At 47.3% G+C, this 24819-nt stretch overlaps 1 long non-coding RNA gene across 1 annotated transcript in view; it reads left to right on the top strand.

The window, feature by feature from the left end:
- Positions 1-24819, top strand: part of LOC134948414 (uncharacterized) — a 42509-nt gene that overhangs the window by 8636 nt on the left and 9054 nt on the right. Inside the window, exon 2 of the long non-coding RNA XR_010182952.1 lies at positions 7558-7684. This is a non-coding gene — a long non-coding RNA (uncharacterized LOC134948414). The remainder of the gene's footprint in view (positions 1-7557; positions 7685-24819) is intronic.

Here is a 24819-nt window from a genome sequence, read left to right as displayed (position 1 = left end):
CATGGGGAGGCTGAATACAAGGGGGGAGCAATGCCATAACATAGGGGGTAATTCCAAGTTGATCGCAGCAGGATTTTTTTTAGCAGTTGGGCAAAACCATGTGCACTGCAGGGGAGGCAGATATAACATGTGCAGAGAGAGTTAGATTTGGGTGGGTTATTTTATTTCTGTGCAGGGTAAATACTGGCTGCTTTATTTTTACACTGCAAATTAGATTGCAGATTGAACACACCACACCCAAATCTAACTGTCTCTGCACGTGTTATATCTGCCCCCCCCCCCCCCCCCCCCCTGCAGTGCACATGGTTTTGCCCAACTGCTAAAAAAAAATCCTGCTGCGATCAACTTGGAATTACCCCCGGAGAGGCTGGATACAAGGGAGGAGCAATGCCATAACATGGAGAGGCTGGATACAGGGGAGGAGGAAAGCCATAATATAGGGAGGCTCGATACAGGGGAGGAGACAGCTATAACATAGGGAGGCTGAATACAGGGGAGGAGAAAACAATAACATGGGGAGGCTGGATACAGGGGAGGAGAAAACAATAACATGGAGAGGCTGGATACAGGGGAGGAGCAAAGCCATAACATGGAGAGGCTGGATACAGGGGAGGAGGAAAGCCATAATAAGGGGAGGCTGGATACAGGGGAGAAACAAAGCCTTTGAGAGGCGGGACACGGGAGGAATAGGGCCATGCTATAACGATGTTGAACATATGATAGAAGCAAAGTAGGGATGGACATCGTAAGCCTGGCACTGATTGGTTACTGAGGTTCTGACACCAAATCACCTAATGTATGTCGACCTATTGACTGTTTACCTAAACATAGAATTTGATAGCAGATAAGAACCACTTGGCCAATCTAGTCTGCCACTTTATTTATCCTTTAGGACGTAATCTCAACCTAGACATAGTAGATCTATTTTATTATTATTTATTTATTACCAGTTATTTATATAGCGCACACATATTTCACAGCGCTTTACAGAGAATATTTGGGCATTCACAAGTGCCCCAGTGGAGCTTACAATCTATAGTCCCTAGTACCACATGTACATGCTAGGGTTTATTTTGTTGGGAGCCAATTAACCTACCAGTATATTTTTGGATTGTGGGAGGAAACCGGAGTACTTGGAGAACCCACGTGAGCACGGGGAGAATATACAAACTCCACACAGTTAGGGCCATGGTGGGAATCAAACCCATGCTGTGAGGCATTAATGCTAACCATTACACCATCTGTACTGCCCAAACTCCTCTAAGGTCCCACTCTATTAAAAAGCAAATTCGCTGCCCAGCATGGGGGGTCATTCTGACCCGATCGCACGCTGCAGTTTATCACAGCGGTGCTATCGGGTCAGAACTGCGGCGGCGCCGCAGTGCGCCAGCGCATGCCAGACGACCGAAGGGTGTCGGGCCGCTACTATCGCCTCTGCCTGATTGACAGGCAGAGGCAGTCGCTGGGCGGGGGGGCGGAACGGCAGCATTTGGACACCGTTTCATTGGTGCGGTCCAGCCAACGCAGGTGTGGCCGGACCGAACGGGGGGCGGGCCGCAGCGGCTGCGTGACGTCACACGCAGCCGCCGCGGGCCGGGGAGCGATGAGTAATGAGTAGCTCCCGGCCAGCATGCTAAAGCTGCGCTGGTCGGAAGCTACTCTTGAAGTGCAAAGGCATCGCCGCTGTGCGATGCCTTTGCACATCTGTGGGCGGGGGTGGGGCGTGACGGCACTGACATGCGGGGCGGACTAGCCCTGTGCTGGGCATCCCCCCGCATGTCAGTGTGAATGATCGTAGCTGTGCTAAATTTAGCACAGCTACAATCATCTCGGAATGACCCCCATGAAGAGGAAGTTCACATATGATGGGGGGTTTCTCTGACGTCCTAGTGGATGCTGGGAACTCCGTAAGGACCATGGGGAATAGACGGCTCCGCAGGAGACTGGGCACATCTAAAGAAAGATTTAGGACTATCTGGTGTGCACTGGCTCCTCCCCCTATGACCCTCCTCCAAGCCTCAGTTAGATTTCTGTGCCCGGCTGAGCTGGATGCACACTAGGGGCTCTCCTGAGCTCCTAGAAAGAAAGTATAATTTAGGTTTTTTATTTTACAGTGAGACCTGCTGGCAACAGGCTCACTGCACCGAGGGACTAAGGGGAGAAGAAGCGAACCTACCTAAGTGGTGGTAGCTTGGGCTTCTTAGGCTACTGGACACCATTAGCTCCAGAGGGATCGCACACAGGACCCGACCTCATCGTCCGTTCCCGGAGCCGCGCCGCCGTCCCCCTTACAGAGCCAGAAGCAAGAAGGTCCGGAAAATCGGCGGCTGAAGACTTCTGTCTTCTCCAAGGTAGCGCACAGCACTGCAGCTGTGCGCCATTGCTCCTCATGCACACCACACACTTCGGTCACTGATGGGTGCAGGGCGCTGGAGGGGGGCGCCCTGAGCAGCAATAAATAACACCTTGGCTGGCAAACTGACACCATATATAGCCCCAGAGGCTATATAGGTGTATATTAACCCCTGCCAGAAATATTAAAATAGCGGGAGAAAGCCCGCCAAAAAAGGGGCGGAGCCATCTCCCTCAGCACACTGGCGCCATTTTCCCTCACAGCTTCGCTGGAAGGATCGCTCCCTGGCTCTCCCCTGCAGTCCTGCACTACAGAAAGGGTAAAAAAGAGAGGGAGGGCACAAATTTAGGCGCAGTATAATATATATATGCAGCTATATGGGGAAAACACTCTTTATAGGTGATATCCCTGTGGTATATAGCGCTCTGGTGTGTGCTGGCATACTCTCCCTCTGTCTCCCCAAAGGGCTTTGTGGGGTCCTGTCCTCTGTCAGAGCATTCCCTGTGTGTGTGCTGTGTGTCGGTACCGCTGTGTCGACATGTATGATGAGGAAAATGATGTGGAGGCAGAGCAAATGCCTGTAAATGTGTTGTCACCCCCTGAGGGGTCGACACCTGTGTGGATGGACTTATGGAAGGAATTACGTGACAGTGTCAGCTCCTTACATAAAAGGTTTGACGACATAGGACAGCCGGCTACTCAGCTTGTGACTGTTCCAGCGTCTCAAATGTCATCAGGGGCTTTAAAACGCCTGCTACCTCAGATGACAGACACAGATGTCGACACTGATACCGACTCCAGTGTCGACGACGATGAGACTAGTGTACCCTCCAATAGGTCCACCCGTTACATGATTGAGGCAATGAAAAAATGTATTACACATTTCTGATAGTACCCCAGGTACCACAAAAAAGGGTATTATGTTCTGGGAGAAAAAACTACCAGTAGTTTTTCCAGCATCTGAGGAATTAAATGAGGTGTGTGAGGAAGCCTGGACTTCCCCCGATAAGAAATTGATAATTTCTAAACGGTTATTGGCAGCGTACCCTTTCCCGCCAGAGGATAGGTCACGTTGGGAAATCATCCCCTAGGGTAGATAAAGCGCTTACACGTTTATCAAAACAGGTGGCACTACCGTCTCCGGATACGGCCGCCCTAAAGGATCCTGCTGATAGAAGGCAGGAAGCTACCCTAAAAGCTATATATACACACACGGGCATTATATTGCGACCAGCGATTGCATCAGCATGGATGTGCAGTGCTGCTGCTGCGTGGTCAGATTCCCTGTCGGATAATATTGATACCCTGGATAGGGACAATATTTTGCTGAGGGGTGGAACTGTTGGGGATGGTCTTTCAGACCTCGTTTCCACAGCTACGGCTGGGAAATCGACATTTTGCCACAGGCTACCCCACAGCAAAAGAAAGCACCGTATTATCAAGTACAGTCCTTTCGGCCCCATAAACACAAGAGGGCTCGAGGCGCATCCTTTCTGCCGAGAGGCAAAGGTAGAGGGAAAAAGCTGCAGCATACAGCCAGTTCCCAAGAGCAAAAGTCCTCCCCCGCGTCCGGTAAGTCCACAGCATGACGCTGGGGCTTCACAGGCGGACCCGGGTACGGTGGGGGCCCGTCTCAGAAATTTCAGCACACAGTGGGCTCTCTCACAGGTGGATCCCTGGATCCTTCAAGTAGTATCTCAGGGGTACAGGCTGGAATTCGAGACGTCCCCCCCGCCGTTTTCTAAAATCTGCCTTACCAGCAACTCCCTCTGTCAGGGAGGCAGTGTTGGTGGCTATCCAGAAACTGTATTCACAGCAAGTGATTGTCAAGGTACCCCTCCTTCAGCAAGGAAAGGGTTACTATTCCACAATGGTTGTTGTACCGAAACCGGACGGTTCGGTGAGGCCCATCTTAAATTTAAAATCCTCGAACACTTATATCAAAAGGTTCAAGTTCAAGATGGAATCGCTCAGGGCGGTTATTGCGAGCCTGGACGAGGGGGATTACATGGTCTCCCTGGACATCAAGGATGCGTACCTACATGTCCCCATTTACCCCCCTCACCAGGAGTACCTCAGATTTGTGGTACAGGACTGTCACTATCAGTTCCAGACGCTGCCGTTTGGGTTATCCACGGCACCGAGGGTCTTTACCAAGGTTATGGCCGAAATGATGATACTCCTTCGCAAGAAGGGAGTTTTAATTCTCCCGTACTTGGACGATCTCCTGATAAAGGCGAGGTCCAAGGAACAGTTGGTAGTGGGGGTAGCACTTTCTCGGGAAGTGCTACAACAGCACGGCTGGATTCTCAATATTCCAAAGTCACAGCTGGTCCCGACGACACGTCTTCTGTTCCTGGGAATGATTCTGGACACAGACCAGAAAAAAGTGTTTCTTCCAGTGGAAAAAGCTGAGGAGTTGTCATCTCTAGTCAGAGACCTCCTAAAACCGGGACAGGTGTCGGTACATCAATGCACACGAGTCCTGGGAAAAATGGTAGCTTCGTACGAAGCAATTCCATTCGGAAGGTTCCACGCAAGGACTTTCCAGTGGGACCTGTTGGACAAATGGTCCGGGTCCCATCTCCAGATGCAACAGCGGATAACCCTGTCGGCAAGGACCAGGGTGTCGCTGCTGTGGTGGCTGCAGAGGGCTCATCTACTAGAGGGCCGCAGATTCGGAATACAGGACTGGGTCCTGGTGACCACGGATGCCAGCCTTCGGGGCTGGGGGGCAGTCACACAGGGAAGAAATTTCCAAGGACTGTGGTCAAATCAGGAGATTTCGCTTCACATAAATATTCTGGAGCTAAGGGCCATTTACAATGCCCTAAGCCACGCAAGGCCCCTGCTTCAGAACCAGCCGGTACTGATCCAATCAGACAACATCACGGCGGTCGCCCATGTAAACAGACAGGGCGGCACAAGAAGCAGGAGGGCAATGGCAGAAGCCACAAGGATTCTCCGATGGGCGGAAAATCATGTGTTGGCACTGACAGCAGTGTTCATTCCGGGAGTGGACAACTGGGAAGCAGGCTTCCTCAGCAGGTACGACCTCCACCCGGGAGAATGGGGACTTCATCCAGAAGTCTTCCAAATACTGGTAAACCGGTGGGAAAGACCACAGGTGGAATTGCGCCAGGTCAAGGGACCCTCAGGCGATCGCTGTGGACGCTCTAGTAACACCGTGGGTGTACCAGTCGGTTTATGTGTTTCCTCCTCTGCCTCTCATTCCCAAGGTAATACGAAGGCGAGGAGTGAAAACTATACTCGTGGTTCCGAATTGGCCAAGAAGAGCTTGGTACCCGGAACTTCATGAGATGCTTTCAGAGGACCCTTGGCCTCTGCCGCTCAGACAGGACCCGCTGCAGCAGGGGCCCTGTCTGTTCCAAGACTTACCGCGGCTGCGTTTGACGGCATGGCGGTTGAACACCGGATCCTGAAGGAAAAGGGCATTCCGGAGGAAGTCATCCCTACCCTGATCAAAGCCAGGAAGGATGTCACCGCAAAACATTATCACCGCATTGGCGAAAATATGTTGCTTGGTGTGAGGCCAGGAAGGCCTCAACGGAGGAATTTCAACTGGGGCGATTCCTGCATTTCCTACAAGCAGGGGTGACGTTGGGCCTCAAATTGGGGTCCATTAAGGTCCAGATTTCGGCCCTGTAGATTTTCTTCCAGAAAGAACTGGCTTCCCTGCCTGAAGTTCAGACTTTTGTCAAGGGAGTTCTGCATATTCAGCCTCCTTTTGTGCCCCTAGTGGCACCTTGGGATCTCAATGTGGTTTTGGAGTTCCTGAAATCACATTGGTTTGAACCACTTAAGACTGTGGATGTGAAATATCTCACGTGGAAAGTGGTCATGCTGTTGGCCCTGGCTTCGGCCAGGCGTGTGTCAGAATTGGCGGCTTTGTCCTATAAAAGCCCTTATCTGATTTTCCATATGGATAGGGCAGAATTGAGGACTCGTCCTCAGTTTCTCCCGAAGGTGGTATCAGCGTTTCACTTGAACCAGCCTATTGTGGTGCCTGCGGCTGCTGGGAACTTGGAGGATTCCAAGTTACTGGACGTAGTCAGGGCCCTGAAAATTTATGTTTCCAGGACGGCTGGAGTCAGGAAAACTGACTCGCTGTTTATCCTGTATGCACCCAACAAACTGGGTGCTCCTGCTTCTAAGCAGACTATCGCGCGCTGGATTTGTAGCACTATTCAGCTGGCGCATTCTGCGGTGGGACTACCGCAGCCTAAATCTGTAAAAGCCCATTCCACAAGGAAGGTGGGCTCATCTTGGGCGGCTGCCCGAGGGGTCTCGGCTTTACAACTTTGCCGAGCTGCTACTTGGTCAGGGGCAAACACGTTTGCAAAATTCTACAAATTTGATACCCTGGCTGAGGAGGACCTGGAGTTTTCTAATTCGGTGTTGCAGAGTCGTCCGCACTCTCCCGCCCGTTTGGGAGCTTTGGTATAATCCCCATGGTCCTTACGGAGTTCCCAGCATCCACTAGGATGTCAGAGAAAATAAGAATTTACTCACCGGTAATTCTATTTCTCGTAGTCCGTAGTGGATGCTGGGCGCCCATCCCAAGTGCGGATTGTCTGCAATACTTGTAAATAGTTATTGTTACACAAATCGGGTTATTATTTCGAGCCATCTGTTCAGAGGCTCCTTTTGTTATCATACTATTAACCGGGGTTCCTATCACGAGTTATACGTGTGATTGGTGTGGCTGGTATGAGTCTTACCCGGGATTCAAAATCCTTCCTTATTGTGTCAGCTCTTCCGGGCACAGTGTCCTAACTGAGGCTTGGAGGAGGGTCATAGGGGGAGGAGCCAGTGCACACCAGATAGTCCTAAATCTTTCTTTAGATGTGCCCAGTCTCCTGCGGAGCCGTCTATTCCCCATGGTCCTTACGGAGTTCCCAGCATCCACTACGGACTACGAGAAATAGAATTACCGGTGAGTAAATTCTTATTTTTAACCACAAATTGATTGGGACTATCCTTCACTCCTATGCTATAATACCTGGAAGCTATTGGGGAGAAGGAGGAAAGAACAGTCCCCGGAAACACTGTGCTGGTTACTGCAGTATTTATTGAGAGTAGGGTACGATCACTAATCATCGTTATCCATGTTATCTGGAGAAGCTTTTCCTTCTGTTTCCACATGAGAGGAGTTTAAAGAGACCTTTCTGTGTTTTCAACAGCACATACAACGGCGAGTGGGGTACGCTATTTGTGTTCCATGCTCTGAGGTGACGGAGACCACTATATGCCTGTCGACACCCTCATCCATCAGAAGTGTGAATTCAGTTGGGCACGAGATTAAGCAAGGTAATTTGGATTATCACGGGCACAGTATGTGCACTCCTGATACCCGCCATAGGCAATCAGAAAAGTGTTGGTTTTCATCTCTGAAAACCCTGCGACGTGTGAAAAATATAAAAACAAACCATAGATACTTACCAGTGTGGTGGTGTGGGGGGGGGGGGGGGGGGGGGGGAGGGGTGTTGCAGGGAGATGTAGTTCTCTCAACTCATGCCTCCGGAGGGGGGGGTCACACACACACCAGTGGTCAGACACACACTCACACAGACACTTCACATACTCACTGCTGCTGCAGGAGTCCGGAAAGACACCGCTTCGAAAGGTGAGCCATTACAGGCTAATTAAACTAATTGGAAACTTCCAATTTTGTAATTAGTCCTAAGGGGGAGTGCCACCAGGGTGCCAGAGCAAGTCCTGGAAAAAATCGTACTTGCTCTGGCGGGGGGGTGGTATGGAAGGTAGATAGTAACTAGGTCGACAGTAACTAGGTCGACAGGGTCTCTAGGTCGACAGGTCAAAAGGTCGACATGAGTTTTTTATGTTTTTTTGCCGTCGTTTTCTTCGTAGAGTGACGGGGTACCCCAATTAGTGCACCGTGTCCCCTTGCATGGCTCCGCTACCGCTTCGCTCGGCACAGATTAACGTTCCAATCGTAGTCCACGTGGATTGTTAAGTATGAAAAGGTACAACAAAAGAAAAAATCGTGAAAATCTCATGTCGATCTTTTGACCTGTCGACCTAGAACAAGTCGACCTAGAGACCCTGTCGGCCTAGTTACTGTCGACCAATGGTGGTCGACCTAGATAGTGTGGTAGTTACTGTCGACCTAGAGACCGGATCCCCTATATGTAAAATATGCAGTGATTTCCACAACACCCATAGAGTGGGAATAGAACCTGTGGCGAGTGCAGCAAGGGGCTTTCGTTCGCTCGCCAACCCCCCCCCCCCCCCCCCCCGTCGGCCATGTAACCGCCGGGATCCCGCCGTCTAAACCTAATAACACAACTGAGACAGAATTAAAGGAATAAGGGGGTTAGTCAGAGATGGGCACAGATCTTGTATCCACAGCAAGATCTGCGTCCATCTATTCACATGCTGGGGGCCGACCAGCACATGGCAAGGTCACCCAGCATGCGTGTGGCGCCACCCCGCTATGTTTCTGCAATTCAATTGCGGATGCATTGATTTAAGGTCGACCCATGGGCATTTTTTGTCTCGGAGCGGCTGTGTGTAATGTCATGCAGCCGCCACCCTGAAAAAGCTCCCGATATGCCCCTGTTTTGCCTGCAATGCTGCGTCACCACCCACCAAATGCCCGCTGTCAATCACCTTGCTATCGCATCCTTCCAGGATGCGGCCGTATGTCATGTGGCGAGTTCTTACCGCCACGGATCCCGGGATTCAGTCTCTTCCGGTGCGGCAGCCTGTGGTGCTCGGTGGCCGCATGGGGATGCGGCGCGGTCGGCGGCGGGAGTGACGTCTTCCCGGAGCCGGAGGGGAGGACCTAGTGGCGGCAGCTTCCTGGAATGTCTGCAATGCAGGGAGCGGCCATGTTGGAGACCAGGAGCAGCACCAATGAGCTGGATGGGTGAGTACAGCCAATCCTGTGTCCCTGCTGCCTATAAATAGGCTGGGACTGTTGCATTCTGTGCCAGTGCTTTGTTGCAGTTTCTCAGTACCCTAGCTCTGTGCTCCCGCAGATTAGTCTTTGCGTCTCTTGGTATTGGTTCCACCTTACTCTCTGAGTTCTCAGCCAGCCCTCGCTGCATTATGCTCCCCAGCTCCCCAGTGCGCGGTCATGGTTAACCGCTCTCTCTCCGGTGTCCGCAAATTCTGCAGGATTCCCGTGGCGGTTCACCTTTTCATTCACGTCTTCGCATCATCCAGCAAACAGTCTTCACAGTTCTTCATTCACGTCTTTGCATCATCCAGCAAACAGCCTTCACAGTTCTTCATTCACGTCTTCGCATCATTCAGCAAACAGTCTTCACAGTTCTTCATTCACCTCTTTGCATCATCCAGCAAACATCCTTCACAGTTCTTCATTCACGTCTTTGCATCATCCAGCAAACAGCCTTCACAGTTCTTCATTCACGTCTTCCCCATCATCCAGCAAACAGTCTTCACAGTTCTTCATTCACGTCTTCGCATCATCCAGCAAACAGTCTTCACAGTTCTTCATTCACCTCTTTGCATCACCCAGCAAACAGCCTTCACAGTTCTTCATTCACGTCTTCCGCATCATCCAGCAAACAGTCTTCACAGTTCTTCATTCACCTCTTTGCATCACCCAGCAAACAGCCTTCACAGTTCTTCATTCACGTCTTCCGCATCATCCAGCAAACAGCCTTCACAGTTCTTCACTCACGTCTTCGCATCATCCAGCAGTCTTCACAGTTCTTCATTCACGTCTTCGCATCATCCAGCAAACAGTCTTCACAGTTCTTCTGCCACATCTTCGTACCATCTAAAGCTTATTCCTCACAATACTCTTGTTTTGGCCTCGTATCACTCAGTGGACATTCTCTACAGTTTCCAACCCAGAACTAGTCAGTCCCAGTATCCCTACAGTCTAATTCTGCTCTGTTACCATTAATAAATATATGAAAATGAACTACCTTCGTCCTCCTTGTTTCCTGCATTCTGGAGCTCTTGCTCCTTCGGTTGGTCTGAGTCCAACGGATTCACAAAAACAGCTTGGCGTGACACCATATGATGAAGGGCTGCACACATGCAGGGGCGTAGCCAGAAATTTGTGGGCCCCACAGCAACATTTTGAAGGGGCCCCCATCCCAATGCTTCTAAAGAGACCCCTCTCTGCAGCAGTTGTTAATTTTATGCCCCATAATAGTGCCCTAGTTCATATTCTGAACCATAGTAGAGCCTTATTTAATGTTATGCCCCATAGTAGTGTCCTAGTTTCTTTTATGAATCGTAGTAGCGCTTAAGTTCACCCTATGTCACATTTCAGAGCTTCCAGTACACATTATGTGTATATATATACCCCCAATTCACATTATGATATATAGTGCTCCACGTTCATATTGTGCCTCATTACAGTGCCCCGAGTCATATTATATAACATTAAAATGCCCTCCAGTTAATTTTATACCACACTACAATGAGTAGGTTCAGGGGCATACCTACATATATTGCAGGGCCCAAGGAAAAAGTTTGAAAGGACCCCTACGTACCACCCAATGGTGAAAAATGTATATAACACATGTAACTGTGACAGGGAAGGTGGGCTCCTCTCAGCTCTGGGCCCCATAGCAGCTGCACTCCCTGCACCTATGGTAGCTACACCCTGTATATAACACATGTAACTGACAGGGAAGGTGGCCCCTCTCAGCTCTGGGCCCCATAGCAACTGCACTCCCTGCACCTATGGTAGCTACGTCCTTGTATATAACACATGTAACTGTGACAGGGAAGGTGGCCCCTCTCAGCTCTGGGCCCCATAGCAGCTGCACCCCCTGCACCTATGGTAGCTACACCCTTGTATATAACACATGCAACTGTGACAGGGAAGGTGGTCCCTCTCAGCTCTGGGCCCCATAGCAGCTGCACTACCTGCACCTATGGTAGCTACACCCTTGCACACGTGCACTATAGCCAGTGCATGTGCACAGCCCCGGTGGATGTGGCCGCTGCATGTGAACGCAGCGGCTGCGTCCATCTCTGAATGAGGCCCCAAGGACCTATTGTGCATGTGTATATTTTCTGTGAAGGGCCATTGTACCCTTTTGATTCTTTTGTGTTTTACTTGGTTGTTTTACTTAATTGGAAGTTTTGGATAGGGCTTCTTTAGAAAGCTGAATATAGGGGGTCATTCCGAGTTGTTCGCTCGCTAGCTGCTTTTAGCAGCATTGCACACGCTAGGCCGCCGCCCTCTGGGAGTGTATCTTAGCATAGCAGAATTGCGAATAGAAAATTCTTAGCAGTTTCTGAGTAGCTCGAGACTTACTCCTACACTGCGATCAGCTCAGCCCGTTTCGTTCCTGGTTTGACGTCACAAACACACCCAGCGTTCGGCCAGCCACTCCTCTGTTTCTCCAGACACTCCCGCGTTTTTCCCTGACACGCCTGCGTTTTGTAGCCAACGCCGGGAAAACGCTGAGTTGCCGCCCAGAAACGCCTCTTTCCTGTCAATCATTTACCGAACAGCAGTGCGACTGAAAAGCGCCGCAGACGCTACAGCAAAACAGCTAAGTTTTTAGTAAAATAACTAAGCGCATGTGCAGTTAGCGACTAATCGCAGTATAACGAAAATCTGCAACGAGCGAACAACTCGGAATGACCCCCATAGGCTGCATCCATTCTTGCACACATTTAAGTGACACAACTTTTCTAATTACTGTAGATAAAGATGCACTTTAAAGGAGCGCACTGAGAGCCCCATTTTGAGCCGCATGTAATGTGAATGCAATTCCAGATACCTGAAGCTAATTAGCAGAATTTGCAATCCTTGTGAACGCATGCTGGGGGTCATCCATCGCAGGGCTAGGCCGCCCAGCATGCTGACCGCCGCCTCCCCCCTTGATGAAGCAGAAATTGCTATCGCATCGCAATTTCTGCTTCATCATAGAAATTAAGGTTGCCTCCTGCCAGCGCACCTTGTTTGCATCCACCGGAGGCCCGCCAACATCTTTATAATCGCGGCGGCTGCGTGTAATGTCATGCAGCAACCGTGATCACGCCCATGCCACGCCCCACATTTTTACGCCGCCGCATCTGTTTGCCCACCTCCGCCTAGGAAACGGAGCGTGCGCAGATCTCCGGGAAAATGGAGCGGTGGCCATTTTCCCATTGATTTTCCTACAGCGCATGCGCAAAACACAGAGAAAATTGCAACGTGCCGTTTTCCCAGTGATTTCTGCAGCGCTGCTGCTGCGCCGTGGGACCCTGGAGGGTAAGTATAAAAAATAATGGGTGCAGGGTGTAAGGTGTGGGCCCCCCTGGACCCTGTGTGTACCGCACACACTGCATCCATTATACATACACCAGTGCAGCTGTAGGTTAATTAGAGGCAGTACGCGGCTGTGATATCAGTGCTGAGAGGTGGCAGGACTCCTCTATCAGTCCAGCACACACAAGGTCAGCCCTGCCTAAGATAAGGGACAGGTCCCTCAGACAGTGTGGCCCATCCTTCTCTCTGCACATCAGAGTCTGCAGTGGGTCTAGGGGATAATCATTGCTGGTCCTTTGTCCACAGGGGCCCCAGTGCAATGCACCTGCTGCACCAGTGGTAGATACGCCCAGGGCCGGACTGGGACCAAAAATCAGCCCTGGCATTTTGAGCACGCAGGCCCACCTGCTTGTGACCTCCATTCATGAAATTGTAGCATGCTGATGGGGCATTGCGGGTACAATGCAACATGAAGCATTGGCCCATGCTTATGAGATCTTCTGCCCACCTTGATCATTTCCCTTGTTATGCAGAGCACAAGTAAATGAAAGTACATTCCGGGCGAATTGCGGCACTTTTTCGCCCGTTTTTAAATTCGACACAATTCGACCGTCGAATTCCGGCAGGTGGGTGCCGGAATTCGACATATTCAATAAAAAACGAATTTGACAGTCCCGCTGTCGAAAAACGTCCGTTTTGACGGATTTTGATTAGATTTTTAAAAATGTTAAAAAACGGGGAAAAACCCGGAAAAAAAATTGCGTGGGGTCCCCCCTCCCAAGCATAACCAGCCTCGGGCTCTTTGAGCCGGTCCTGGTTGCCAAAATACGGGGGGGGGGGAATTACAGGGGATCCCCCGTATTTTAACAACCAGCGCCGGGCTCTGCGCCTGGTCCTGGTGCAATAAATACGGGTAACAAAAAGAGTAGGGGTCCCCCGTATTTTTTGGACCAGCACCGGGCTCCACTAGCTGGACAGATAATGCCACAGCCGGGGGTCACTTTTATACAGTGCCCTGCGGCCGTAGCATTAAATACCCAACTAGTCACCCCTGGCCGGGGTACCCTGGAGGAGTGGGGACCCCTTCAATCAAGGGGCCCCCCCCAGCCACCCAAGGGCCAAGGGTGAAGCCCGAGGCTGTCCCCCCCATCCAAGGGCTGCGGATGGGGGGCTGATAGCCTTGTTGAAAATGGAAGAATATTGTTTTTTGCAGAAGAACTACAAGTCCCAGCAAGCCTCCCCCGCAAGCCGGTACTTGGAGAACCACAAGTACCAGCATGCGGGGGGGGGGGGGCCGCTGGTACCTGTAGTTCTACTGCAAAAAAAAAATACCCAAATAAAAACAGGACACAGACACCGTGAAAATACAACTTTATTTGACACATGCCGACACATACATACTTACCTATGTTGACACGCAGACTCTGGCCACGTCTCCAATGTCGACGTCCGGGGTACCTGAAAATAAAATTATACTCACCTGATCCAGTGTCCGGTTCTTTTATTATAATCCACGTACTTGGCAAAAAAAAAACGCATACCCGAACCAGACGGACTGAAAGGGGTCCCATGTTTACACATGGGACCCCTTTCCCCGAATGCAGAGACCCCCCGTGACTCCTGTCACAGAAAGGTCCCTTCTGCCAATCAGGAAGCGCCACTTCGTGGCACTCTCCTGATTGGCTGTATGCGCGTCGGAGCTGTCAGACGCGCATCGCACAGCTCCCTCCATTAGTTTCAATGGTGGGAACTTTGCGGTCAGCGGTGGGGTTACCCGCGGTCAGCCGCTGACTGCGGGTGACCTCACCGCTGACCGCAAAGTTCCCACCATTGAAACTAATGGAGGGAGCTGTGCTATGCGCTGTCTGCCAGCTCAGACGTGCAAAGCCAATCAGGAGAGTGCCACGAAGTGGCGCTTCCTGATTGGCTGAAGGGACCTTTCTGTGACAGGAGTCACGGGGGGTCTCTGCATTCGGGGAAAAGGGTCCCATGTGTAAACATGGGACCCCTTTCAGTCCGTCTGGTTCGGGTATGGGTTTTTTTTTTTGCCAAGTACGTGGATTACAATAAAAGAACCGGACACTGGATCAGGTGAGTATAATTTTATTTTCAGGTACTCCGGACGTCGACATTGGAGACGAGCCCAGAGTCAGCGTGTCAACATAGGTAAGTATGTGTGTCGGAATGTATGAAATAGCATAGGACGCCAGGCCTATTAGGACGCTGCAATGACTAGTATATGAAGTGGCTAGTTATCAAGTGGCAGCTCAAAACAACAGCAGTGTTATACCTGTGTTAAACCGAAGGAAAACAGAAGGTAAACAAACTTACAAATTAACAGAAGGACTGCATTACAACCAAAAAACACTGGAACTTTATGTGGCCTCTCCTCGCCTCAAACATGAGAATACCAAGACCAGGCTTACCACCTCTCTGGCTGAGAACATCAAGTCTGCCCGTGTGCCTAACCATCAAGATGAACAGGGAACTGTGGGGGCACAGCACCAGAACCAGGCTCAGCAGGGACATCTCCATTGCTTCTGAGTATGCCCCCCACATTCTCCTACCCACCCGTACTAAGATCTGATCAAAATGTTATCCCAATTCTACTTCTGCCACTAGTTACCTGCTATTGTGTCTTTTTTTTTTTTTTCCTTCTCTTCATTGCTCGCTTCCACCCCACCATGTGTTTTTCCTGTAATGTTTACCTCCACTGATTGCACACCTTTCCATTGTGCCCTACATGCAGGGTACATCATCATACTACTACATAAGCATCAGTCTTCCCATATATGAACTTGGCCCTTTTATGGCTCACCTCCCACAGTGTAACCTTCAAAGTGCGCCCAACATGGCTGCCCCATATGGTACACTTGTGGATGGGATGAAAAATACATAGGCCTGATGGTTTTGATGGAACCCTACTCTGAACTGTAGGACTCTGAAATCACCCCCATTTTGTGTCATCTCTTCTAGGGGTGGACTATTCCACCCTGGGTAATCCTACGCTGAGAGCCCAAGATGGCTGCCGCACCTGGTACCTTGTGAGGGTGGAATACACAACCCTTGGAAGTTATTACCCAAAATGCCTACACCAATCCTGCATTACGCTTTCTGTGTGCTTAAGGTTTTCTTTTATGTCTGTGTTGCTTGTCTATTGTTGTATTACTCAAATCCTCTGTATCATGTGCACTGTTTTTGATATCTGTAAAGCGCCTTGAGTCCTGTTGGAGAAAGAGCGCTATATAAATAAAATTATTATTATTATTATTATTATTAATAAAGTTATACTTTCACGGTGTCTGTGTCCTGTTTTTATTTGGGTGTTTTTTTTTGCAGTAGAACTACAGGTACCAGCGGGCCCATTTCCCCCCCGCATGCTGGTACTTGTGGTTCTCCAAGTACCGGCTTGCGGGAGAGGCTTGCTGGGACTTGTAGTTCTTCTGCAAAAAACAACAACAATATTCTTCCATTTTCAACAAGGCTATCAGCCCCCCATCCGCAGCCCTTGGATGGGGGGGACAGCCTCGGGCTTCACCCCTGGCCCTTGGGTGGCTGGGGGGGGGACCCCTTGATTGAAGGGGTCCCCACTCCTCCAGGGTACCCCGGCCAGGGGTGACTAGTTGGGTATTTAATGCCACGGCCGCAGGGCACTGTATAAAAGTGACCCCCGGCTGTGGCATTATCTGTCCAGCTAGTGGAGCCCGGTGTTGGTCAAAAAAATACGGGGGACCCCTACTCTTTTTGTCCCCCGTATTTTTTGCACCAGGACCAGGCGCAGAGCCCGGTGCTGGTTGTTAAAATACGGGGGATCCCCTGTCATTTTTTTCCCCGTATTTTGGCAACCAGGACCGGCTCAAAGAGCCCGAGGCTGGTTATGCTTAGGAGGGGGGACCCCACGCATTTTTTTTTCTAATTTTTACACCATTCCATAAAAAAAAATAATACTTGTGCCTCCTAAATAGACAAACCAAGTACCTAATCCCTTCTAATATAAATAGATATGCTATTACACAAAAAAACAAACAAACAAAAACATGTTTTTAACATTTTTTATTAGATTCTGCCAGCAAAGTGTGGCGTATTGAAAATGACGAATTTACTGTCTAAAAGCACTGTTGTCGAATTTACAATCTTCAATTGAATATACTTTTGTCGAAATGCCGCATTTGTACCATTGCAGAAATGTTGAATTTGACAAATGTCGAATTTCAAAAAGTCGAATATGGAATGGCGTTTTTTTTGGCAAAAAGTACTGTATTGCATTGTCAATTATTTTATTTTTTTTGGCAAAAATGTCCCGTTTTTCGACATTTTCGGGAATTCGACCGCAATTGCATATACCCCATAAACTCAAAAAAATTTAATGACATAGAAATATGTTGTTAAACCACAGTATATAGGCCCTCATTCCGAGTTGATCGGTCGCAAGGCGAATTTAGCAGAGTTACACACGCTAAGCCGCCGCCTACTGGGAGTGAATCTTAGCTTCTTAAAATTGCGACCGATGTATTCGCAATATTGCGATTACTAACTACTTAGCAGTTTCAGAGTAGCTCCAGACTTACTCTGCCTGTGCGATCATTTCAGTGCTTGTCGTTCCTGGTTGATGTCACAAACACACCCAGCGTTCGCCCAGGCACTCCCACCGTTTCCCCGGCCACTCCTGCGTTTTTTCCGGAAACGGTAGCGTTTTCAGCCACACGCCCCTGAAACGCCGTGTTTCCGCCCAGTAACACCCATTTCCTGTCAATCACATTACGATCGCCGGAGCGAAGAAAAAGCCGTGAGTAAAAATACTTTCTTCATAGTAAAGTTACTTGGCGCAGTCGCAGTGCGAACATTGCGCATGCGTACTAAGCGGATTTTCACTGCGATGCGATGAAAAATACCGAGCGAACAACTCGGAATGAGGGCCATAGTGTCCATGCTAGTTCCCACTGAATGAAATACAGTACAATTTGAGATTCAATTGCCATAGTAATTTATTGAAATATAAATTACTGTATGTAAGCCACATCATAAATCCAAAATTTTAATTATATAAAATACTTAAGTTAACATGTAAACAAATATTAGACACCGGCATTAGAGCACTCATTTAGTGCAGTGTCAGCAGACCCTCCAACCAGGTACTAAAGGCTCTGCTCCTGGAATTCACATATAGTTTATGATTGCAGCCACCTACAGTTGCACAACTATATTGATAAGAAAGGTGCATTTAACAATGGTGACTGCAATCATAAATGTAGTGAGAAGTGCAGGACCAGAGCATTTTGTATCTAGTGGGAGGGGTCATGTTGAAGGCTATGAGCCAGTAACTAATGGGGTGGCAAGCTGGACATATGTTCCCTTCTAGGACTTCAAACTGAAAGAGTTAAAACCCTATACCTGGGTTTATTTATAAACCAAGGAAGAACTGGGCAGTAGTAAGCCACATTGTACTTGTACAGTTATTTTTATATTTGTAGGTAAAGTCCATAACGATTTATTGAAACAAGACTAGAAGCCACAGCAGCAAAACATTTTAGTTATATGTAATAGTTAGGTTAACATGTAAACAAACATTAGACACCAGCAATAAATCACTCACTTAGTGCAGTGTCAGCAGACCCTCCATCATGACCCCTTCTACCAGGTACTAGAGGCTCTGCTCCTGGACTTTCCACATAGTTTATGATTGCATCCACCTGCAGTAGGTCAACTATATTGATAAGAAAGGTGCATTTAACAATCATAAATGTAGTGAGAAGTGCAGGACCAGAGCATTGTGTACCTGGTGGGAGGGGTCATGTTGAAGGCTATGAGCCAGTAACTAATGGGGTGGCAAGTTGGCCCCAGGTTCCCCTCTAGGACTACAAACTGAAAGAGGTAAAACCCTATACCTGGGTTTATTCTTAAACCACAGAAGATTTGGGCAGTAATCAGCCACATTGTACTTGCACAATAAAACATTTCAGATATTATTATTATTTTTTTAGTTAAAGGCAATAATGACTTATTGAAACATCAAGTGACTAGAAGCCACAGCAGCAAAATATTTTCGTTATTACAGTATGTAAAACAAACATTTGAAGCCAGCAATAAAGCACTAATTTAGTGCAATGTCAGCAGACCCTCCAACATGACCCCTTCTACGAGGTACTAGAGGCTCTGCTCCTGGACTTCCCACACAGGGTCGTTGCAAAGTTTCCGTGGGCCCTAGGACACATTTCACCTACCACCCCTTCTCCCTCCAATTCATAAAATGTTACACATCTGCGCCCCCAATAAACAATTTGCAAAACAGCTATGCCTCACATTTATATGCCATAGTGAGATTATGCCCTACACTGCCCCCAATACATATTTATGCTACACATCTGTGCCCCAAAATACAGTATGTCAGCACCCATTAACTCCCCTACACACACTAACCCTGCCAGGACTCATTAGAAGCCCCAACACACAGCACACTCACCCTGCCAGCACTCAATTTACCACACACACTCACCCTGCCAGCACTCATTAAACCCCTCCACACACACACACACACACACACCCTGCCAGCACTCATTAAACCCCTACACACACACACACACACACACACACACACACACACACACACACACACACACACACACACACACACCCTGCCAGCACTCATTAAACCCCCAACACTCATCCTGCCAGCACTAAATGTACCACACTCACCCTGGCAGCACTCATTAGAACCCCCATCACACACTCACCCTGCCAGGAATCATTAGACCCTCCAACATACTCACCTTGCCAGGACTCATTAGAACCCCCCAACACACACTCACCCTGCCAGCACGCATTAGAACCCCCAACACTCATACTGCCTGCACTAAATTTACCACACTCACCCTGGCAGCACTAATTAGAACCCCCAACACACACTCACCCTGCCAGCACTCATTAGAGCCCAAAACTCATCCTGCCAGCACTAAATGTACCACACACTCACCCTGCCAGCACTCATTAGAACCCCCCAACTCACACTCACCCTGCCAGCACTTATTACACACACACACACACACACACACACACACACACACACACACACACACTAGCTTTATTGGCACTCATTGACACAAATGAGCCCACCAACCCCTACACACAAACTCACCCACTTATTAATGCTTTCTCATCAGCAAAAAGGCATAACAGACATGCCTTAGGTGGCTCCATGCAGCAGCAGCTCCTTGTGTTGCTTATGGGGCGGAGCTTATGTGAGCGACAGGCTGGCAGCTTTTGGAGGGAAGAAGAGGACTGCAGGAAAGAGAAGGGGTGGCCAGCACTCCAGTCTACCGCACTGACTGGTGAGAGTGCAGTGCCGGGGGCGATCCTAAAGCTTGCCACTGCTGAAAGAGACATCTTTTCTTTTTGTGGACTCAGCGGCGCTCTCCAGTGGCCGACACCCATAGGCAGCTGCGTAATGGTAGCACCTGCCCAGTTCACATATAGTTTATGATTGCAGCCACCTACAGTTGCACAACTATATTGATAAGAAAGGTGCATTTAACAGTGGTGGCTGCAATCATAAATGTAGTGAGAAGTGCAGGACCAGAGCATTGTGTACCTGGTGGGAGGGGTCATGTTCAAGGCTATGAGCCAGTAACTAATGGGGTGGCAAGTTGGCCGCAGATTCCCTTCTAGGACTACAAACTGAAAGAGGTAAAACCCTATACCTGGGTTTATTTATAAACCATGGAAGAACTGGGCAGTAGTAAGCCACATTGTATTTGCACAATCACATTTTATATTCATGTTGGCGGCTATGCGTCAGTAACTGAATGGGATATTTATACCTTTTGGAAGAACTGGGCAGCAATCAGCAATAGAAATATAACAGCAAACGCCTGCCGTCATCACAATGTCGATTAAAATATGAATTTAAACCACAATACATTGATGGATGTCCACGTCCACATGTGGTACATATTACATAAATACATTGACAATAAATTAAAATAAACACTATCCATAAAATGAAAAAGGTACAAAGACTTCATTAAAAATCTAGTATCTAGATGTAAATGTGTCTGCTTGATACTATGGGGCAGATGTATTACGTATGGAGAAGTGATAAAGCAGTGACAAGTGGAAGGTGATAATGTACCAGCCAGTCAGCTTTTATCTGTCATTTGTCAAACCTGTAATGATTGGCTGGTGCATTATGACCTACCACTTATCACTTCTTTATCGCTGCTTTATCACTTCTCCAGGCTTAATACATCTGCCCCTATGTTTGTATACTGCAGAGACAAAAATACATTCAAATATTCACATATGGTGCAAATGGTGGATAATCAACTTCTGTTTGAAAAGTACATCATGAGCAGTTCCTTCGTATTTAGCAAGAGTGGCTGCACTTTGAAAAGTTAATGGCAGATGAAACATGTTGCTGGCTAAAACCCTCAAAGTGCAGTACCAATGTGCAGCTATGAGCAATTTGCACCTTACTTACCTACCTGACCCTCTCCATGAGGGAGAAAATGCTCTGCTCCTGGACTTTCCTGGGAATGTATGATTGCCATCACCTGTGGTGAAACACCTTTCTTATCAATTAACTAGCTCACCACAGTTGATGGAAATCATACATTACCAGGAAAGTCCAGGAGCAGAGCATTTTCTCCCTCATGGAGAGGGGCAGGTAGGTAAGTATGATTTGCAGTTGTTCACCTGCCATGTCGTTCCAGGTGTCCAATATGCTAGTTAAAGCCCTCCGTGCAAAGAAAAAGTGCAGCCATGAGCACTCTGCCTCTTGCAGATCTTGAACTGCTGTTTGCTTGCCATGTCACCTCGGATCCATTAACTGAGACACACACAAGACTGGCGGTAATCCGGTCGATATCTACACTGAACAGCAGGAATGTTTGAACACTAAATATGGTACCATTATATGCTTATCACTGTTGTCCCTGCACTGATATTTAATAGCTTTTGACACCTGTCTTATACCAAGACTGGATTAGTAAATTCATTAACACTAAGGGGCAGATGTATTAACCTGGAGAAGGCATAATGAAGTGATAAACCAGTGATAAGTGCAAGGTGATAAATGCATAAGCCAATCAGCTCCTAAGTGTTAATTTACATATTGGAGCCGATTGGCTGGTGCGTTTAGCACCATGCACTTATCACTGGTTTATTACTTCCTTAAGCCTTCTTCAGGTTAATACATCTGCCCCTAATTAACCAACTCACTCTCAACTACCTTGTCTGAACTGTACTTTACCAAAGAAGTTTCCTGAGCTGACACATACTAGTATTTGTATTACAGTATGGATACTGGACTAATTAACAAATATAAATATACCATCTGGCTTACTTTTGACTACTATGCTAAATACTAAGTATCTGCTCATGCTGCACTTCCCAAACAAGGATTCATCATATTTTGCTTATACCATATGTGAATTTTTGTGCAACTATAGGAATAGTTTGAAGCAGGCACATATGCATCTTACTACTAGATTTTATATACAACTATCTTTATTAATAATGTCTGTTACTTGAATGTATAATTTCGTTTTGAAGTATTTGTGTAATACGTCCCACAAGTGGAAATTCATCAATGTACTGTAATTGGTTTGAATTTATATTTTAATAAAATGTACGATTGATAAGTGTATTGGAACATTTTTCTATAGGTTAACCAATCAACCTGTTCTTGTCAAGGCAGTTCCTTTTTGCTTTGAACCCTGTCGACCTACAAAAACTCTGGGCATGGTGAGATTTCAAGGAATGAGATGACTTTGCAGGAGTTCACTTTTCTCTGCAACTCTATTGATTATGGAATCCACATCAAGACTCATGAGAATTTCTTTTTCTGTAGCCATCAGCATGAAGGAATCCAAATGGTCCTGGGATACAGTATTCTTCAGTTGATTCTTGATGAACTTCAAGGTGGAGAAGCTTCTTTCGCAAGCAACTTGTGTTAATGATAGAGTCAGTATGAATTTGTAGGCCAGGCCAATCACATTATAGGCATCTGACAATAAATTGTATCGCCGTAGAATTTGGTAGCAACAAATAGCACAGTTCTTACATGTCGCACATGCCTTATTTACCAACTCCATTTCATGAAATTGTTGACTTAGGTCTTCCACAGGTATTTCTCGTGACACCCTCACAGTGTATTCTTCTAGCACGGATGTCTTTAATTTATCCCAGTGCAAAGCTAGACTATTTAATTCACTACGCAAATTTTCAGCTGTGGCACTGTCATCAAATTTTATCAAGAGTTTACTTAAATCTTCCATTGCTGGTACATAAAGCCCTTGTTCTCTTATGTTGGAGAAGTTCCTAGGGTCCAGGCAAGCATAGTCCACATACAGTGTACCACTAGCAAGAAAACGTCGAGTTATGCTCTCAGTTATTACATCAAAGATCACATTGTGTACTTGTATCTTGTAAGCTGTATTGGCATCCGATATTACTTCATCTTCAGCAAGCTCACCAGCCATGGTTTTCCGCTTTCTTAACCTTTTAGGAGGCAGGGTGGCATGTACTTCAAGATCACAATCTTCAAGTTCTTGCAGTTTGTCATTTGCCCACATTATGAAATTATCTGCAGTGTTCTTAACCACTTCAAAATCTCTAGCAAGCTTTCTGAGATTTTCCTGTGTCCCAGTGACCATGTGATGAGCTTTTAATATATCCAAACCACTAGTTTGTAGATACTTTGACAACGGTGATGTCAGCTCAAAAATACGAAGAAATATTTGCGCTGTGAGAATGGTCTCGTATTTAAGCAGAGATTCTACATATGTTTTTGCTTTTATGCGCACTTCAGGTTTGGATCTTGGATTCTCTTCAATCTTTGCCAATGTGACAACAAGGTCAATGTACAAAGCAGAATCAGGTTGGGAAAATGAGCCAAATACTTTTCTAAGTGCTGCATCTTTAGACCACCAGCGAGTTTCACCGATCACAGAGAGTCTTCCATGGTGAGGGTCCTGACTGACATTTAGCCATACATTCATGCGCTGATAAGATTCACGAATAAAAACTGCAATGTCATTCATTAAAGTAAATAACGATGCAATGACAACCTTTGTGGTATCTGCCAGTACTAAATTCAGTACATGCGCATAACACCAGACATGAATTTGGTCTGGAGATTCTGTTGACAACCACGTAGAAAAGCCTCTATATTGTCCTTGCATGTTTGCTGCTCCATCAGTAGAGCTGCCAGTGCAATTTTTTATATTTATTTTGCATGACTGTAGAACTTGCATTAGCAACTTAAGAAAGTATTCTCCAGATGAAGACTCACACTCGACCACTGCAAGGAGCTTCTCATGAATACAGTCGGGCACATATCGAACAATAACAGAGCACTGATATTTTGATGTGATATCCTGAGTTGTGTTAATTTGTACTGAGAACATCCCAGCTTCTCTAACATCACTTGCCACTGCCTCCTGGATAAGCTGCTTTATTGTTTCTACAACTTTATTGACTGTTGATTTGGAGAGCAAAGTTAATAATGATCCCCTGCCCTTCCCTCTTGAATGCGACTTTTTGCTTTTTACTATGCAAGCGTTAACGTGTTCTTGAAGGCACACATCATACTTGCTAAGAAGTAAAACAAATTCCAAAAAATTGCCATGATCAAGAGAAGCGTCTTCTAATGTGTATGCAGCCTCAAATTTGTTTCCTCGATAGCTAAGTCCGCGTTTACCAATCACTTTCACAATGTCTATGACACGCTCCAATATCTGACGTCTTTTTCGGACTTGTTCTCTGTGTACAGACATTTGATTACAATGCAGTAAGTTATTGATATCTACACTGCTGGCATTCAAAAAGTAAGCTTCAGCACAGGCTCAATGCATTACACTTTTTTCATGTTCTTCAATTCTTTGATGAATATGTCTCCTGTCTGTCATTCCTTCAATGAATGGATTTGTTGTAGAGATCTTTGAAAAGGACAGACAGACAGAGCAAAATACAGCGTTTTGTTCTTCACAGTAGGTCAGCCACTTGCGGTTTGATCCATCTTTCCTAAAGCAAGCTTTCTTTAAGACTGGATCACTGATGTTTTGTTTAGGGTGGCAAATAAAAAATAAGCCTAGTTGACTTGTTTTGGGCCGCTCAAAACAGTTGAATTGAAACTGGTCCTCTAAACTTGGTGTACATGGAGAGATACTTGTTTCATTTAAATCCTGCCTTTCTTCACGCTCCTTTTCTGGCAAGAATTCCTTCATGACACAGACTT

Source organism: Pseudophryne corroboree, chromosome 8, assembly GCF_028390025.1.
Source record: "Pseudophryne corroboree isolate aPseCor3 chromosome 8, aPseCor3.hap2, whole genome shotgun sequence".
Classification (NCBI taxonomy): domain Eukaryota; kingdom Metazoa; phylum Chordata; class Amphibia; order Anura; family Myobatrachidae; genus Pseudophryne; species Pseudophryne corroboree.
This window is presented reverse-complemented; position numbering and strand designations above follow the sequence as displayed.